Source organism: Phalangium opilio, unplaced genomic scaffold (genome assembly GCF_054372755.1).
Source record: "Phalangium opilio isolate 3A_F unplaced genomic scaffold, DU_Popi_V2 ptg000087l_1, whole genome shotgun sequence".
NCBI classification, from domain to species: domain Eukaryota; kingdom Metazoa; phylum Arthropoda; class Arachnida; order Opiliones; family Phalangiidae; genus Phalangium; species Phalangium opilio.
Genome location: NW_028324192.1, coordinates 3,053,087 through 3,068,209, shown reverse-complemented (window position 1 = coordinate 3,068,209; position 15,123 = coordinate 3,053,087). Strand labels below are relative to the sequence as shown.

General features: G+C 47.7%; 5 non-coding genes across 5 annotated transcripts; all 5 read left to right on the top strand.

Moving 5' to 3' along the window:
- The first annotated feature begins 340 nt into the window (after window positions 1–340).
- TRNAS-GCU (transfer RNA serine (anticodon GCU)) lies at window positions 341–413 on the top strand. The gene has a single exon. It is a non-coding gene; the product is annotated as a tRNA-Ser (tRNA).
- Window positions 414–8,680: 8,267 nt separating this feature from the next.
- On the top strand, window positions 8,681–8,753 carry TRNAT-GGU (transfer RNA threonine (anticodon GGU)). Its single transcript has one exon. It is a non-coding gene; the product is annotated as a tRNA-Thr (tRNA).
- Window positions 8,754–9,980: 1,227 nt separating this feature from the next.
- TRNAT-GGU (transfer RNA threonine (anticodon GGU)) lies at window positions 9,981–10,053 on the top strand. Its single transcript has one exon. It is a non-coding gene; the product is annotated as a tRNA-Thr (tRNA).
- Window positions 10,054–12,454: 2,401 nt separating this feature from the next.
- Window positions 12,455–12,527, top strand: TRNAT-GGU (transfer RNA threonine (anticodon GGU)). Its single transcript has one exon. It is a non-coding gene; the product is annotated as a tRNA-Thr (tRNA).
- Window positions 12,528–13,460: 933 nt separating this feature from the next.
- On the top strand, window positions 13,461–13,533 carry TRNAT-GGU (transfer RNA threonine (anticodon GGU)). The gene has a single exon. It is a non-coding gene; the product is annotated as a tRNA-Thr (tRNA).
- Window positions 13,534–15,123: the final 1,590 nt, after the last annotated feature.

Below are 15,123 nucleotides of genomic sequence, written 5' to 3'. Positions count from 1 at the left end.
AAAGTCTTAACTTATCTACAATACCTGACAACCATTTAATTTCTGAGCTTCCGTGGCTCAAAGGTTAGCGCGTTCGGCTTTTAACCAATAGGTGTGTGGTTCGAGCCCATCCGGGAGCGGTGTTGTGACGTCTCAGATGTGACGTAGAAAGCCAAAGTTTTTCCACAATACCTGACGACCATTTAATTTTTGGGCTTCCGTGGCTCAATGGTTAGCGCGTTCGGCTGTTAACCAATAGGTTGGTGGTTCGAGCCCATCCGGGAGCGGTGTTGTGTGATCTCAAATGTAACGTAGAAAGCCAAAGTTTTTGCACAATAAATGACGACCATTTAATTTTTGGGCTTCCGTGGCGCAATGGTTAGCGCGTTCGGCTGCTAACCAATAGGTTGGTGGTTCGACCCCATCCGGGAGCGGTGTTGTGAGGTCTCAGATTTGACGTAAAAAATCAAGGTTTTTACACAATACCTGACGAGCATTTAACTTATGGGCTTCCGTGGCGCAATGGTTAGCGCGTTCGGCTGTTAACCAATAGGTTGGTGGTTCGAGCCCATCCGGGAGCGGTGTTGTGAGGTCTCAGATGTGACGTAAAAAGTCAAGGTTTTTACACAATACCTGACGAGCGTTTAACATTTGGGCTTCCGTGGCGCAATGTTTAGCGCGTTCGGCTGTTAACCAATAGGTTGGTGGTTCGAGCCCATCCGGGAGCGGTGTTGTGAGGTCTCAGATGTGACGTAAAAAGTCAAGGTTTTTACACAATACCTGACGAGCATTTAACTTTTGGGCTTCCGTGGCGCAATGTTTAGCGCGTTCGGCTGTTAACCAATAGGTTGGTGGTTCGAGCCATCCGGGAGCGGTGTTGTGAGGTCTCAGATGTGACGTAAAAAGTCAAGGTTTTTACACAATACCTGACGAGCATTTAAATTTTGGGCTTCCTTGGCGCAATGGTTAGCGCGTTCGGCTGTTAACCAATAGGTTGGTGGTTCGAGCCCACCCGGGAGCGGTGTTGTGTGATCTCAAATGTAACGTAGAAAGCCAAAATTTTTCCACAATACCTGACGACCATTTAATTTTTGGGATTCCATGGCGCAATGGTTAGCACGTTCGGCTGTTAACCAATAGGTTGGTGGTTCGAGCCCATCCGGGAGCGGTGTTGTGAGGTCTCAGATGTGACGTAAAAAGTCAAGGTTTTCCACAATACCTGACAACCATTTAATTTCTGAGCTTCCGTGGCTCAATGGTTAGCGCGTTCGGCTGTTAACCAATAGGTTAGTGGTTCGAGCCCACCCGGGAGCGGTGTTGTGGGATCTGAAATGTAACGTAGAAAGCCAAAGTTTTTGCACAATAAATGACGACCATTTAATTTTTGGGCTTCCGTGGCGCAATGGTTAGCGCGTTCGGCTGTTAACCAATAGGTTGGTGGTTCGACCCCATCCGGAAGCGGTGTTGTGAGGTCTCAGATGTGACGTAAAAAGTCAAGGTTTTTACATAATACCTGACGAGCATTTAACTTTTGGGCTTCCGTGGCGCAATGGTTAGCGCGTTCAGCTGCTATTCAAAAGACTGGTGGTTTGAGCTCTCCCGGGAGCGGTGTTGTGACGTCTCAAATGTAACATAAAATGTCAGAGTTTTTCCACAATACCTGTCGAACATTGAATTTTTGGGCTTCCGTGGCGCAATGGTTAGCGCGTTCAGCTGTTAATCGAGAGGTTGGTGGTACGAGCCCACCCGGGAGAGGTGTTGTGGGGTCTCAGATGTAGCGTAAAAAGTCAAAACCTTTCCACAATACGTGACAACCATTTAATTTCTGGGCTTCCGTGGCTCAATGATTAGCGCGTTCGGCTGTTAACCAATAGGTTTGTGGTTCGAGCCCATCCGGGATGCGGTGTTGTGAGGTCTCAGATGTAACGTAAAATGTCAGAGTTTTTCACAATACCTGACGAACATTTAATTTTTGGGCTTCCGTGGCGCAATGATTAGCGCGTTCAGCTGTTAATCGAAAGGTTGAAGGTTCGAGCCCACCCGGGAGAGGTGTTGTGGGGTCTCATATGTAGCGTAAAAAGTCAAAACTTATCCACAATACGTGACAATCATTTAATTTCTGAGCTTCCGTGGCTCAATGGTTAGCGCGTTCGGCTGTTAACCAATAGGTTGGTGGTTCGAGCTCATCCGGGAGCGGTGTTGTGAGGTCTCAGATGTGACGTAGAAAGCCAAAGTTTTTCCACAATACCTGACGACCATTTAATTTTTGGGCTTCCGTGGCTCAATGGTTAGCGCGTTCGGCTGTTAACCAATAGGTTGGTGGTTCGAGCCCATCCGGGAGCGGTGTTGTGTGATCTCAAATGTAACGTAGAAAGCCAAAGTTTTTCCACAATACCTGACGACCATTTAATTTTTGGGCTTCCGTGGCTCAATGATTAGCGCGTTCAGCTGTTAATCGAAAGGTTGAAGGTTCGAGCCCACCCGGGAGAGGTGTTGTGGGGTCTCAGATGTAGCGTAAAAAGTCAAAACTTTTCCACAATACGTGACAACCATTTAATTTCTGAGCTTCCGTGGCTCAATGGTTAGCGCTTTCGGCTGTTAACCAATAGGTTGGTGGTTCGAGCCCATCCGGGAGCGGTGTTGTGAGGTCTCAGATGTGACGTAAAAAGTCAAGGTTTTTCCACAATACCTGACGAGCATTTAATTTTTGGGCTTCCGTGGCGCGTTCGGCTGTTAACCAATAGGTTGGTGGTTCGAACCCACCCGGGAGCGGTGTTGTGGGATCTCAAATGTAACGTAGAAAGCCAAAGTTTTTCCACAATACGTGACGACCATTTAATTTCTGAGCTTCCGTGGCTCAATGGTTAGCGCGTTCGGCTGTTAACCAATAGGTTGGTGGTTCGAGCCCATCCGGGAGCGGTGTTGTGAGGTCTCAGATGTGACGTAAAAAGTCAAGGTTTTTCCACAATACCTGACGAACATTTAATTTTTGGGCTTCCATGGCGCAATGGTTAGCGCGTTCGGCTGTTAACCGAAAGGTTGGTGGTTCGAGCCCACCCGGGAGAGGTGTTGTGGGGTCTCAGATGTAGCGTTAAAAGTCAAAACGTTTCCACAATACGTGACAACCATTTAATTTCTGAGCCTCCGTGGCTCAATTGTTAGCGCGTTCGGCTGTTAACCAATAGGTTAGTGGTTCGAGCCCACCCGGGCGCGGTGTTGTGGGATCTCAAACGTAACGTAGAAAGCCAATGTTTTTCCACAATACCTGACGACCATTTAATTTTTGGGCTTCCGTGGCGCAATGATTAGCGCGTTCAGCTGTTAATCGAAAGGTTGAAGGTTCGTGCCCACCCGAGAGAGGTGTTGTGGGGTCTCAGATGTAGCGTAAAAAGTCAAAAATTTTCCACAATACGTGACAACCATTTAATTTCTGAGCTTCCGTGGCTGAATGGTTAGCGCGTTCAGCTTTTAACCAATAGGGTGGTGGTTCGAGCCCACCCGGGAGCGGTGTTGTGGGATCTCAAATGTAACGTAGAAAGACAAAGTTTTTCCACAATACCTGACGACCATTTATTTTTTGGGCTTCCTTGGCGCAATGGTTAGCGCGTTCGGCTGTTAACCGAAAGGTTGGTGGTTCGAGACCAACCGAGAGAGGTGTTGTAGGGTCTCAGATGTAACGTAATAAGTCATAACTTATCCACAACACCTGACAACCATTTAATCTCTGAGCTTCCGTGGCTCAATGGTTAGCGCGTTCGGCTGTTAACCAATAGGTTGGTGGTTCGAGCCCATCCGGGAGCGGTGTTGTGAGGTCTCAGATGTAACGTAAAATGTCAGAGTTTTTCGACAATACCTGACGAACATTTAATTTTTGGGCTTCCGTGGCGCAATGGTTAGCGCGTTCGGCTGTTAACCAATAGGTTGGTGGTTCGAGCCCATCCGGGAGCGGTGTTGTGAGGTCTCAGAAGTGACGTAAAAAGTCAAGGTTTTTACACAATACCTGACGAGCATTTAATTTTTAGCTTCCGTGGCGCAATGGTTAGCGCGTTCAGCAGTTAACAAATAGGTTAGTGGTTCGAGCCCACCCGGGAGCGGCGTTGTGGGATCTCAAACGTAACGTAGAAAGCCAAAGTTTTTCCACAATACCTGACGACCATTTAATTTTTGGGCTTCCGTGGCGCAATGGTTAACGCGTTCGGCTGTTAACCAATAGGTTGGTGGTTCGAGCCCACCCGGGCGCGGTGTTGTGGGATCTCAAACGTAACGTAGAAAGCCAATGTTTTTCCACAATACCTGACGACCATTTAATTTTTGGGCTTCCGTGGCGCAATGATTAGCGCGTTCAGCTGTTAATCGAAAGGTTGAAGGTTCGTGCCCACCCGAGAGAGGTGTTGTGGGGTCTCAGATGTAGCGTAAAAAGTCAAAAATTTTCCGCAATACGTGAAAACATATTTAATTTCTGAGCTTCCGTGGCTCAATGATTAGCGCGTTCGGCTGTTAACCAATAGGTTGGTGGTTCGAGCCCATCCGGGAGCGGTGTTGTGACGTCTCAGATGTGACGTAAAAAGTCCAGGTTTTTCCACAATACCGGACGACCATTTAATTTTGGGGCTTCCGTGGCGCAATCGTTAGCGCGTTCGGCTGTTAACAGAAAGGTTGGTGGTTCGAGCACACCCGGGAGCGGTGCTATGAGGTCTCAGATGTTACGCAAAAAGTCCAGGTTTTTCCACAATACCGGACGACCATTGAATTTTTGGGCTTCCGTGGCGCAATGGTTAGCGCTTTCAGCTGTTAATCGAGAGGTTAGTGGTTCGAGCCCACCCGGGAGCGGCGTTGTGGGATCTCAAACGTAACGTAGAAAGCCAAAGTTTTTCCACAATACCTGACGACCATTTAATTTTTGGGCTTCCGTGGCGCAATGGTTAACGCGTTCGGCTGTTAACAAATAGGTTGGTGGTTCGAGCCCACCCGGGAGCGGTGTTGTGGGATCTCAAATGTAACGTAGAAAGCCAAAGTTTTTCCACAATACGTGACAACCATTTAATTTCTGAGCTTCCGTGGCTGAGTGGTTAGCGCGTTCAGCTTTTAACCAATAGGGTGGTGGTTCGAGCCCACCCGGGAGCGGTGTTGTGGGATCTCAAATGTAACGTAGAAAGACAAAGTTTTTCCACAATACCTGACGACCATTTATTTTTTGGGCTTCCTTGGCGCAATGGTTAGCGCGTTCGGCTGTTAACCGAAAGGTTGGTGGTTCGAGACCAACCGAGAGAGGTGTTGTAGGGTCTCAGATGTAACGTAATAAGTCATAACTTATCCACAACACCTGACAACCATTTAATCTCTGAGCTTCCGTGGCTCAATGGTTAGCGCGTTCGGCTGTTAACCAATAGGTTGGTGGTTCGAGCCCATCCGGGAGCGGTGTTGTGAGGTCTCAGATGTAACGTAAAATGTCAGAGTTTTTCGACAATACCTGACGAACATTTAATTTTTGGGCTTCCGTGGCGCAATGGTTAGCGCGTTCGGCTGTTAACCAATAGGTTGGTGGTTCGAGCCCATCCGGGAGCGGTGTTGTGAGGTCTCAGAAGTGACGTAAAAAGTCAAGGTTTTTACACAATACCTGACGAGCATTTAATTTTTAGCTTCCGTGGCGCAATGGTTAGCGCGTTCAGCAGTTAACAAATAGGTTAGTGGTTCGAGCCCACCCGGGAGCGGCGTTGTGGGATCTCAAACGTAACGTAGAAAGCCAAAGTTTTTCCACAATACCTGACGACCATTTAAATTTTGGGCTTCCGTGGCGCAATGGTTAACGCGTTCGGCTGTTAACCAATAGGTTGGTGGTTCGAGCCCACCCGGGAGCGGTGTTGTGGGATCTCAAATGTAACGTAGAAAGCCAAAGTTTTTCCACAATACGTGACGACCATTTAATTTCTGAGCTTCCGTGGCTCAATGGTTAGCGCGTTCGGCTGTTAACCAATAGGTTGGTGGTTCGAGCCCATCCGGGAGCGGTGTTGTGAGGTCTCAGAAGTGACGTAAAAAGTCAAGGTTTTTCCACAATACCTGACGAACATTTAATTTTTGGGCTTCCATGGCGCAATGGTTAGCGCGTTCGGCTGTTAACCGAAAGGTTGGTGGTTCGAGCCCAACCGGGAGAGGTGTTGTGGGGTCTCAGATGTAGCGTAAAAAGTCAAAACTTTTCCACAATACGTGACGACCATTTAATTTCTGAGCTTCCGTGGCTGAATGGTTAGCGCGTTCAGCTTTTAACCAATAGGGTGGTGGTTCGAGCCCACCCGGGAGCGGTGTTGTGGGATCTCAAATGTAACGTAGAAAGACAAAGTTTTTCCACAATACCTGACGACCATTTATTTTTTGGGCTTCCTTGGCGCAATGGTTAGCGCGTTCGGCTGTCAACCGAAAGGTTGGTGGTTCGAGCCCAACCGTGAGAGGTGTTGTAGGGTCTCAGATGTAACGTAATAAGTCATAACTTATCCACAATACCTGACAACCATTTAGTCTCTGAGCTTCCGTGGCTCAATGGTTAGCGCGTTCGGCTGTTAACCAATAGGTCGGTGGTTCGAGCCCATCCGGGAGCGGTGTTGTGAGGTCTTAGATGTAACGTAAAATGTCAGAGTTTTTCCACAATACCTGACGAACATTTAATTTTTGGGCTTCCGTGGCGCAATGGTTAGCGCGTTCGGCTGTTAACCAATAGGTTGGTTGTTCGAGCCCATCCGGGAGCGGTGTTGTGAGGTCTGAGATGTAACGTAAAATGTCAGAGTTTTTCCACAATACCTGACGAACATTTAATTTTTGGGCTTCCTTGGCGCAATTATTAGCGCGTTCAACTGTTAATCGAAAGGCTGGTGGTTCAAGCCCACCCGGAAGAGGTGTTGTGGGGTCTCAGATGTAGCGTAAAAAGTCAAAACGTATCCACAATACGTGACAACCATTTAATTTCTGAGATTCCGTGGCTCAATGGTTAGCGCGTTCGGCTGTTAACCAATAGGTTGGTGGTTCGAGCCCACCCGGGAGCGGTGGTGTGGGATCTCAAATGTAACGTAGAAAGCCAAAGTTTTGCCACAATACCTGACGACCATTAAATTTTTGGGCTTCCTTGGCGCAATTGTTAGTGCGTTCGGCTGTTAACCGAAAGGTTGGTGGTTCGTGCCCAACCGGAAGAGGTGTTGTAGGGTCTCAGATGTAACGTAAAAAGTCATAACTTATCTACAATACCTGACAACCATTTAATTTGTGAGCTTCCGTGGCTCAAAGGTTAGCGCGTTCGGCTGTTAACTAATAGGTGTGTGGTTCGAGCCCATCCGGGAGCGGTGTTGTGACGTCTCAGATGTGATGTAAAAAGTCAAGGTTTTTTCCACAACACCTGACGACCATTTAAATTTTGGGCTTCCGTGGCGCAATGGTTAGCGCGTTCGGCTGTTAACCAATAGGTTGGTGGTTCGAGCCCATCCGGGAGCGGTGTTGTGAGGTCTCAGATGTAACGTAAAATGTCAAGGTTTTTACACAATACCTGACGAGCATTTAATTTTGGGCTTCCGTGGCTCAATGGTTAGCGCGTTCGGCTGTTAACCAATAGGTTGGTGGTTCGAGCCCATCCGGGAGCGGTGTTGTGAGGTCTCAGATGTGACGTAAAAAGTCAAGGTTTTTACACAATACCTGACGAGCATTTAACTTTGGGCTTCCGTGGCTCAATGGTTAGCGCGTTCGGCTGTTAACCAATAGGTTGGTGGTTCGAGCCCATCCGGGGGCGGTATTGTGACGTCTCAGATGTGACGTTAAAAGTCAAGGTTTTTCCAAAATACCTGACGACCATTTAATTTTTGGGCTTCCGTGGCGCAATGGTTAGCGCGTTCAGCTGTTAATCGAAAGGTTGGTGGTACGAGCCCACCCGGGAGAGGTGTTGTGGGGTCTCAGATGTAGCGTAAAAAGTCAAAACTCTTCCACAATACGTGAAAACCATTTAATTTCTGGGCTTCCGTGGCTCAATGATTAGCGCGTTCGGCTGTTAACCAATAGGTTGGTGGTTCGAGCCCACCCGGGAGCGGTGTTGTGGGATCTCAAATGTAACGTAAAATTTCAAGGTTTTTCCACAATACCTGACGAACATTTAATTTTTGGGCTTCCTTGGGGCAATGGTTAGCGCGTTCGGCTGTTAACCGAAAGGTTGGTGGTTCGATCCCAACCGGGAGAGGTGTTGTAGGGTATCAGATGTAACGTAATAAGTCATAACTTATCCACAATACCTGACAACCATTTAATTTCCGAGCTTCCTTGGCTCAATGGTTAGCGCGTTCGGCTGTTAACCAATAGATTGGTGGTTCGAGCTCATCCGGGAGCGGTGTTGTGAGGTCTCAGATGTGACGTAAAAAGTCAAGGTTTTTACGCAAAACCTGACGAGCATTTAATTTTTGGGCTTACGTGGCGCAATGGTTAGCGCGTTCTGCTGTTGACCCATAGGTTGGTGGTTCGAGCCCACCCAGGAGCGGTGTTGTGGGGTCTCAAATGTAACGTAGAAAGCCAAAGTTTTTCCACAATACCTGACAACCATTTAATTTCTGAGCTTCCGTGGCTCAATGGTTAGCGCGTTCAGCTGTTAATCGAAAGGTTGGTGGTTGTGGGGTCTCAAATGTAACGTAGAAAGCCAAAGTTTTTCCACAATACCTGACGACCATTTAATTTTTGGGCTTCCGTGGCGCAATGGTTAGCGCGTTCGGCTGGTAACCGAAAGGTTGGTGGTTCAAGCCCACCCGGGAGCGGTGTTGTGGGATCACGAATGTAACGTAGAAAGCCAAAATTTTTCCAGAATACCTGACGACCATTTAATTTTTGGGCTTCCGTGGCGCAATAATTAGCGCGTTCAGCTGTTAATCGAAAGGTTGGTAGTTCGAGCCCACCCGAGAGAGGTGTTGTGGGGTCTCAGATGTAGCGTAAAAAGTCAAAACTTTTCCACAATACGTGACAACCATTTAATTTCTGAGCTTTCGTGGCTCAATGGTTAGCGCGTTCGGCTGTTTGCCAATAGGTTGGTGGTTCGAGCCCACCCGGGAGCGGTGTTGTGGGATCTCAAATGTAACGTAGAAAGCGAAAGTTTTTCCACAATACCTGACGACCATTTAATTTTTGGGCTTCCGGGGCGCAATGGTTAGCGCGTTCAGCTGTTATTCAAAAGACTGGTGGTTTGAGCCCTTTCGGGAGCGGTGTTGTGAGGTCTCAGATGTAGCGTAAAAAGTCAAAACTTTTCCACAATACCTGACAACCATTTAATATCTGAGCCTTCGTGGCTCAATGGTTAGCGCGTTCGGCTGTTAGCCAATAGGTTGGTGGTTCGAGCCCACCCGGGAGCGGTGTTGTGGGATCTCAAATGTAACGTAGAAAGCCAAAGTTTTTCCACAATACCTGACGACCATTTAATTTCTGAGCTTCCGTGGCTCAATGGTTAGCGCGTTCAGCTGTTAATCGAAAGGTTGGTGGTTGTGGGGTCTCAAATGTAACGTAGAAAGCCAAAGTTTTTCCACAATACCTGACAACCATTTAATTTCTGAGCTTCCGTGGCTCAATGGTTAGCGCGTTCGGCTGTTAGCCAATAGGTTGGTGCTTCAAGCATACCCGGGAGCGGTGTTGTGGGATCTCGAATGTAACGTAGAAAGCCAAAGTTTTTCCACAATACCTGACGACCATTTAATTTTTGGGCTTCCGTGGCGCAATGGTTAGCGCGTTCGGCTGTTAACCGAAAGGTTGGTGGTTCAAGCCCATCCGGGAGCGGTGTTGTGACGTCTCAGATGTTACGTAAAAAGTCAAGGTTTTTCCACAATACCTGACGAACATTTAATTTTTGGGCTTCCGTGGCTCAATAGTTAGCGCGTTCGGCTGTTAACCAATAGGTTGGTGGTTCGAGGCCACCCGGGAGCGGTGTTGTGGGATCTCACATGTAACGTAGAAAGCCAAAGTTTTTCCACAATACCTGACGACCATTTAATTTTTGGACTTCCTTGGCGCAATGGTTAGCGCGTTCGGCTGGTAACCGAAAGGTTGGTGGTTCAAGCCCACCCGGGAGCGGTGTTGTGGGATCACGAATGTAACGTAGAAAGCCAAAGTTTTTAAAGAATACCTGACGACCATTTAATTTTTGGGCTTCCGTGGCGCAATAATTAGCGCGTTCAGCTGTTAATCGAAAGGTTGGTGGTTCGAGCCCACCCGAGAGAGGTGTTGTGGGGTCTCAGATGTAGCATAAAAAGTCAAAACTTTTCCACAATACGTGACAACCATTTAATTTCTGAGCTTTCGTGGCTCAATGGTTAGCGCGTTCGGCTGTTAGCCAATAGGTTGGTGGTTCGAGCCCACCCGGGAGCGGTGTTGTGGGATCTCAAATGTAACGTAGAAAGCCAAAGTTTTTCCACAATACCTGACGACCATTTAATTTTTGGGCTTCCGGGGCGCAATGGTTAGCGCGTTCAGCTGTTATTCAAAAGACTGGTGGTTTGAGCCCTTTCGGGAGCGGTGTGGTGAGGTCTCAGATGTGACGTAAAAAGTCAAGGTTTTTCCACAATACCTGACGACCATTTAATTTTTGAGCTTCCGTGGCGCAATGTTTAGCGCGTTCTTCTGTTAATCGAAAGGTTGGTGGTTCGAGCCCACCCGGGAGAGGTGTTGTGGGGTCTCAGATGTGACGTAAAAAGTCAAGGTTTTTCCACAATACCTGACGACCATTTAATTTTTGAGCTTCCGTGGCGCAATGGTTAGCGCGTTCTTCTGTTAATCGAAAGGTTGGTGGTTCGAGCCCACCCGGGAGAGGTGTTGTGGGGTCTCAGATGTAGCGTAAAAAGTCAAAACTTTTCCACAATACGTGACAACGATTTAATTTCTGAGCTTCCGTGGCTCAATGTTTAGCGTGTTCGGCTGTTAACCAATAGGTTGGTGGTTCGGGCCCACCCGGGAGCGGTGTTGTGAGTTCTCAGATGTGACGTAAAATGTCAGAGTTTTTCCACAATACCTGACGAATATTTAATATTTGGGCTTCCTTGGCGCAATGGTTAGCGCGTTTGGCTGTTAACAGAAAGTTTGGTGGTTCGAGCACACCCGGGAGCGGTGCTATGAGGTCTCAGATGTTACGTAAAAAGTCAAAGTTTTTCCACAATAGCGGACGACCATTTAATTTCAGAGCTTCCGTGGCTCAATGGCTAGCGCTTTCGGCTTTTAACCGAAATTTTGGTCTTTCGAGCCCATCCGGGAGCGTTTTGTGAGGTCTCAGATGTAACGTAAAAAGTCAGAGTTTTTCACAATACATGACGACCATTTAATATTTAGGCTTCCGTGGCGCAATGGTTAGCGCGTTCAGCTGCTATTCAAAAGACTGGTGGTTTGAGCCCTCCCGGGAGCGGTGTTGTGACGTCTCGAATGTAACGTAAAATGTCAGAGTTTTTCCACAATACCTGACGAACATTTAATTTTTGGGCTTCCCTGGCGCAATAATTAGCGCGTTCAGCTGTTAATCGAAAGGTTGGTGGTTCGAGCCCACCCGGGAGAGGATTTGTGGGGTCTCAGATGTAGCGTAAAATGTCAAAACTTTTCCACAATACGTAACAACCTTTTAATTTCTGAGCTTCCGTGGCTCAATGGTTAGCGCGTTCGGCTGTTAACCAATAGGTTGGTGGTTCGAGCTCATCCGGGAGCGGTGTTGTGAGGTCTCAGATGTGACGTAAAAAGTCAAGGTTTTTACGCAAAACCTGACGAGCATTTAATTTTTGGGCTTCCGTGGCGCAATGGTTAGCGCGTTCTGCTGTTGACCCATAGGTTGGTGGTTCGAGCCCACCCAGGAGCGGTGTTGTGGGATCTCAAATGTAACGTAGAAAGCCAAAGTTTTTCCACAATACCTGACGACCATTTAATTTCTGAGCTTCCGTGGCTCAATGGTTAGCGCGTTCAGCTGTTAATCGAAAGGTTGGTGGTTGTGGGGTCTCAAATGTAACGTAGAAAGCCAAAGTTTTTCCACAATACCTGACAACCATTTAATTTCTGAGCTTCCGTGGCTCAATGGTTAGCGCGTTCGGCTGTTGGCCAATAGGTTGGTGCTTCAAGCATACCCGGGAGCGGTGTTGTGGGATCTCGAATGTAACGTAGAAAGCCAAAGTTTTTCCACAATACCTGACGACCATTTAACTTTTGGGCTTCCGTGGCGCAATGGTTAGCGCGTTCGGCTGTTAACCGAAAGGTTGGTGGTTCAAGCCCATCCGGGAGCGGTGTTGTGACGTCTCAGATGTTACGTAAAAAGTCAAGGTTTTTCCACAATACCTGACGACCATTTAATTTTTGGGCTTCCGCGGCTCAATAGTTAGCGCGTTCGGCTGTTAACCAATGGGTTGGTGGTTCGAGGCCACCCGGGAGCGGTGTTGTGGGATCTCACATGTAACGTAGAAAGCCAAAGTTTTTCCACAATACCTGACGACCATTTAATTTTTGGGCTTCCGTGGCGCAATGGTTAGCGCGTTCGGCTGGTAACCGAAAGGTTGGTGGTTCAAGCCCACCCGGGAGCGGTGTTGTGGGATTACGAATGTAACGTAGAAAGCCAAAATTTTTCCAGAATACCTGACGACCATTTAATTTTTGGGCTTCCGGGGCGCAATGGTTAGCGCGTTCAGCTGTTATTCAAAAGACTGGTGGTTTGAGCCCTTTCGGGAGCGGTGTTGTGAGGTCTCAGATGTAGCGTAAAAAGTCAAAACTTTTCCACAATACCTGACAACCATTTAATATCTGAGCCTTCGTGGCTCAATGGTTAGCGCGTTCGGCTGTTAGCCAATAGGTTGGTGGTTCGAGCACACCCGGGAGCGGTGTTGTGGGATCTCAAATGTAACGTAGAAAGCCAAAGTTTTTCCACAATACCTGACGACCATTTAATTTGTGAGCTTCCGTGGCTCAATGGTTAGCGCGTTCAGCTGTTAATCGAAAGGTTGGTGGTTGTGGGGTCTCAAATGTAACGTAGAAAGCCAAAGTTTTTCCACAATACCTGACAACCATTTAATTTCTGAGCTTCCGTGGCTCAATGGTTAGCGCGTTCGGCTGTTAGCCAATAGGTTGGTGCTTCAAGCATACCCGGGAGCGGTGTTGTGGGATCTCGAATGTAACGTAGAAAGCCAAAGTTTTTCCACAATACCTGACGACCATTTAATTTTTGGGCTTCCGTGGCGCAATGGTTAGCGCGTTCGGCTGTTAACCGAAAGGTTGGTGGTTCAAGCCCATCCGGGAGCGGTGTTGTGACGTCTCAGATGTTACGTAAAAAGTCAAGGTTTTTCCACAATACCTGACGAACATTTAATTTTTGGGCTTCCGTGGCTCAATAGTTAGCGCGTTCGGCTGTTAACCAATAGGTTGGTGGTTCGAGGCCACCCGGGAGCGGTGTTGTGGGATCTCACATGTAACGTAGAAAGCCAAAGTTTTTCCACAATACCTGACGACCATTTAATTTTTGGGCTTCCTTGGCGCAATGGTTAGCGCGTTCGGCTGGTAACCGAAAGGTTGGTGGTTCAAGCCCACCCGGGAGCGGTGTTGTGGGATCACGAATGTAACGTAGAAAGCCAAAGTTTTTCCAGAATACCTGACGACCATTTAATTTTTGGGCTTCCGTGGCGCAATAATTAGCGCGTTCAGCTGTTAATCGAAAGGTTGGTGGTTCGAGCCCACCCGAGAGAGGTGTTGTGGGGTCTCAGATGCAGCGTAAAAAGTCAAAACTTTTCCACAATACGTGACAACCATTTAATTTCTGAGCTTTCGTGGCTCAATGGTTAGCGCGTTCGGCTGTTAGCCAATAGGTTGGTGGTTCGAGCCCACCCGGGAGCGGTGTTGTGGGATCTCAAATGTAACGTAGAAAGCCAAAGTTTTTCCACAATACCTGACGACCATTTAATTTTTGGGCTTCCGGGGCGCAATGGTTAGCGCGTTCAGCTGTTATTCAAAAGACTGGTGGTTTGAGCCCTTTCGGGAGCGGTGTTGTGAGGTCTCAGATGTGACGTAAAAAGTCAAGGTTTTCCCACAATACCTGACGACCATTTAATTTTTGAGCTTCCGTGGCGCAATGTTTAGCGCGTTCTTCTGTTAATCGAAAGGTTGGTGGTTCGAGCCCACCCGGGAGAGGTGTTGTGGGGTCTCAGATGTGACGTAAAAAGTCAAGGTTTTTCCACAATACCTGACGACCATTTAATTTTTGAGCTTCCGTGGCGCAATGGTTAGCGTGTTCTTCTGTTAATCGAAAGGTTGGTGGTTCGAGCCCATCCGGGAGAGGTGTTGTGTGGTCTCAGATGTAGCGTAAAAAGTCAAAACTTTTCCACAATACGTGACAACGATTTAATTTCTGAGCTTCCGTGGCTCAATGTTTAGCGTGTTCGGCTGTTAACCAATAGGTTGGTGGTTCGGGCCAACCCGGGAGCGGTGTTGTGAGTTCTCAGATGTGACGTAAAATGTCAGAGTTTTTCCACAATACCTGACGAATATTTAATATTTGGGCTTGCTTGGCGCAATGGTTAGCGCGTTTGGCTGTTAACAGAAAGTTTGGTGGTTCGAGCACACCCGGGAGCGGTGCTATGAGGTCTCAGATGTTACGTAAAAAGTCAAAGTTTTTCCACAATACCGGACGACCATTTAATTTCAGAGCTTCCGTGGCTCAATGGCTAGCGCTTTCGGCTTTTAACCGAAATTTTGGTTTTTCGAGCCCATCCGGGAGCGTTTTGTGAGGTCTCAGATGTAACGTAAAAAGTCAGAGTTTTTCCACAATACATGACGACCATTTAATATTTAGGCTTCCGTGGCGCAATGGTTAGCGCGTTCAGCTGTTAATCGAAAGGTTGAAGGTTCGAGCCCACCCGGGAGAGGTTTTGTGGGGTCTCAGATGTAGCGTAATATGTCAAAACTTTTCCACAATACGTAACAACCTTTTAATTTCTGAGCTTCCGTGGCTCAATGCTTAGCGCGTTCGGCTGTTAGCCAATAGGTTGGTGGTTCGAGCCCACCCGGGAGCGGTGTTGTGGGATCTCAAATGTAACGTAGAAAGCCAAAGTTTTTCCACAATACCTGACGACCATTTATTTTTTGGGCTTCCTTGGCGCAATGGTTAGAGCGTTCGGCTGTTAACCGAAAGGT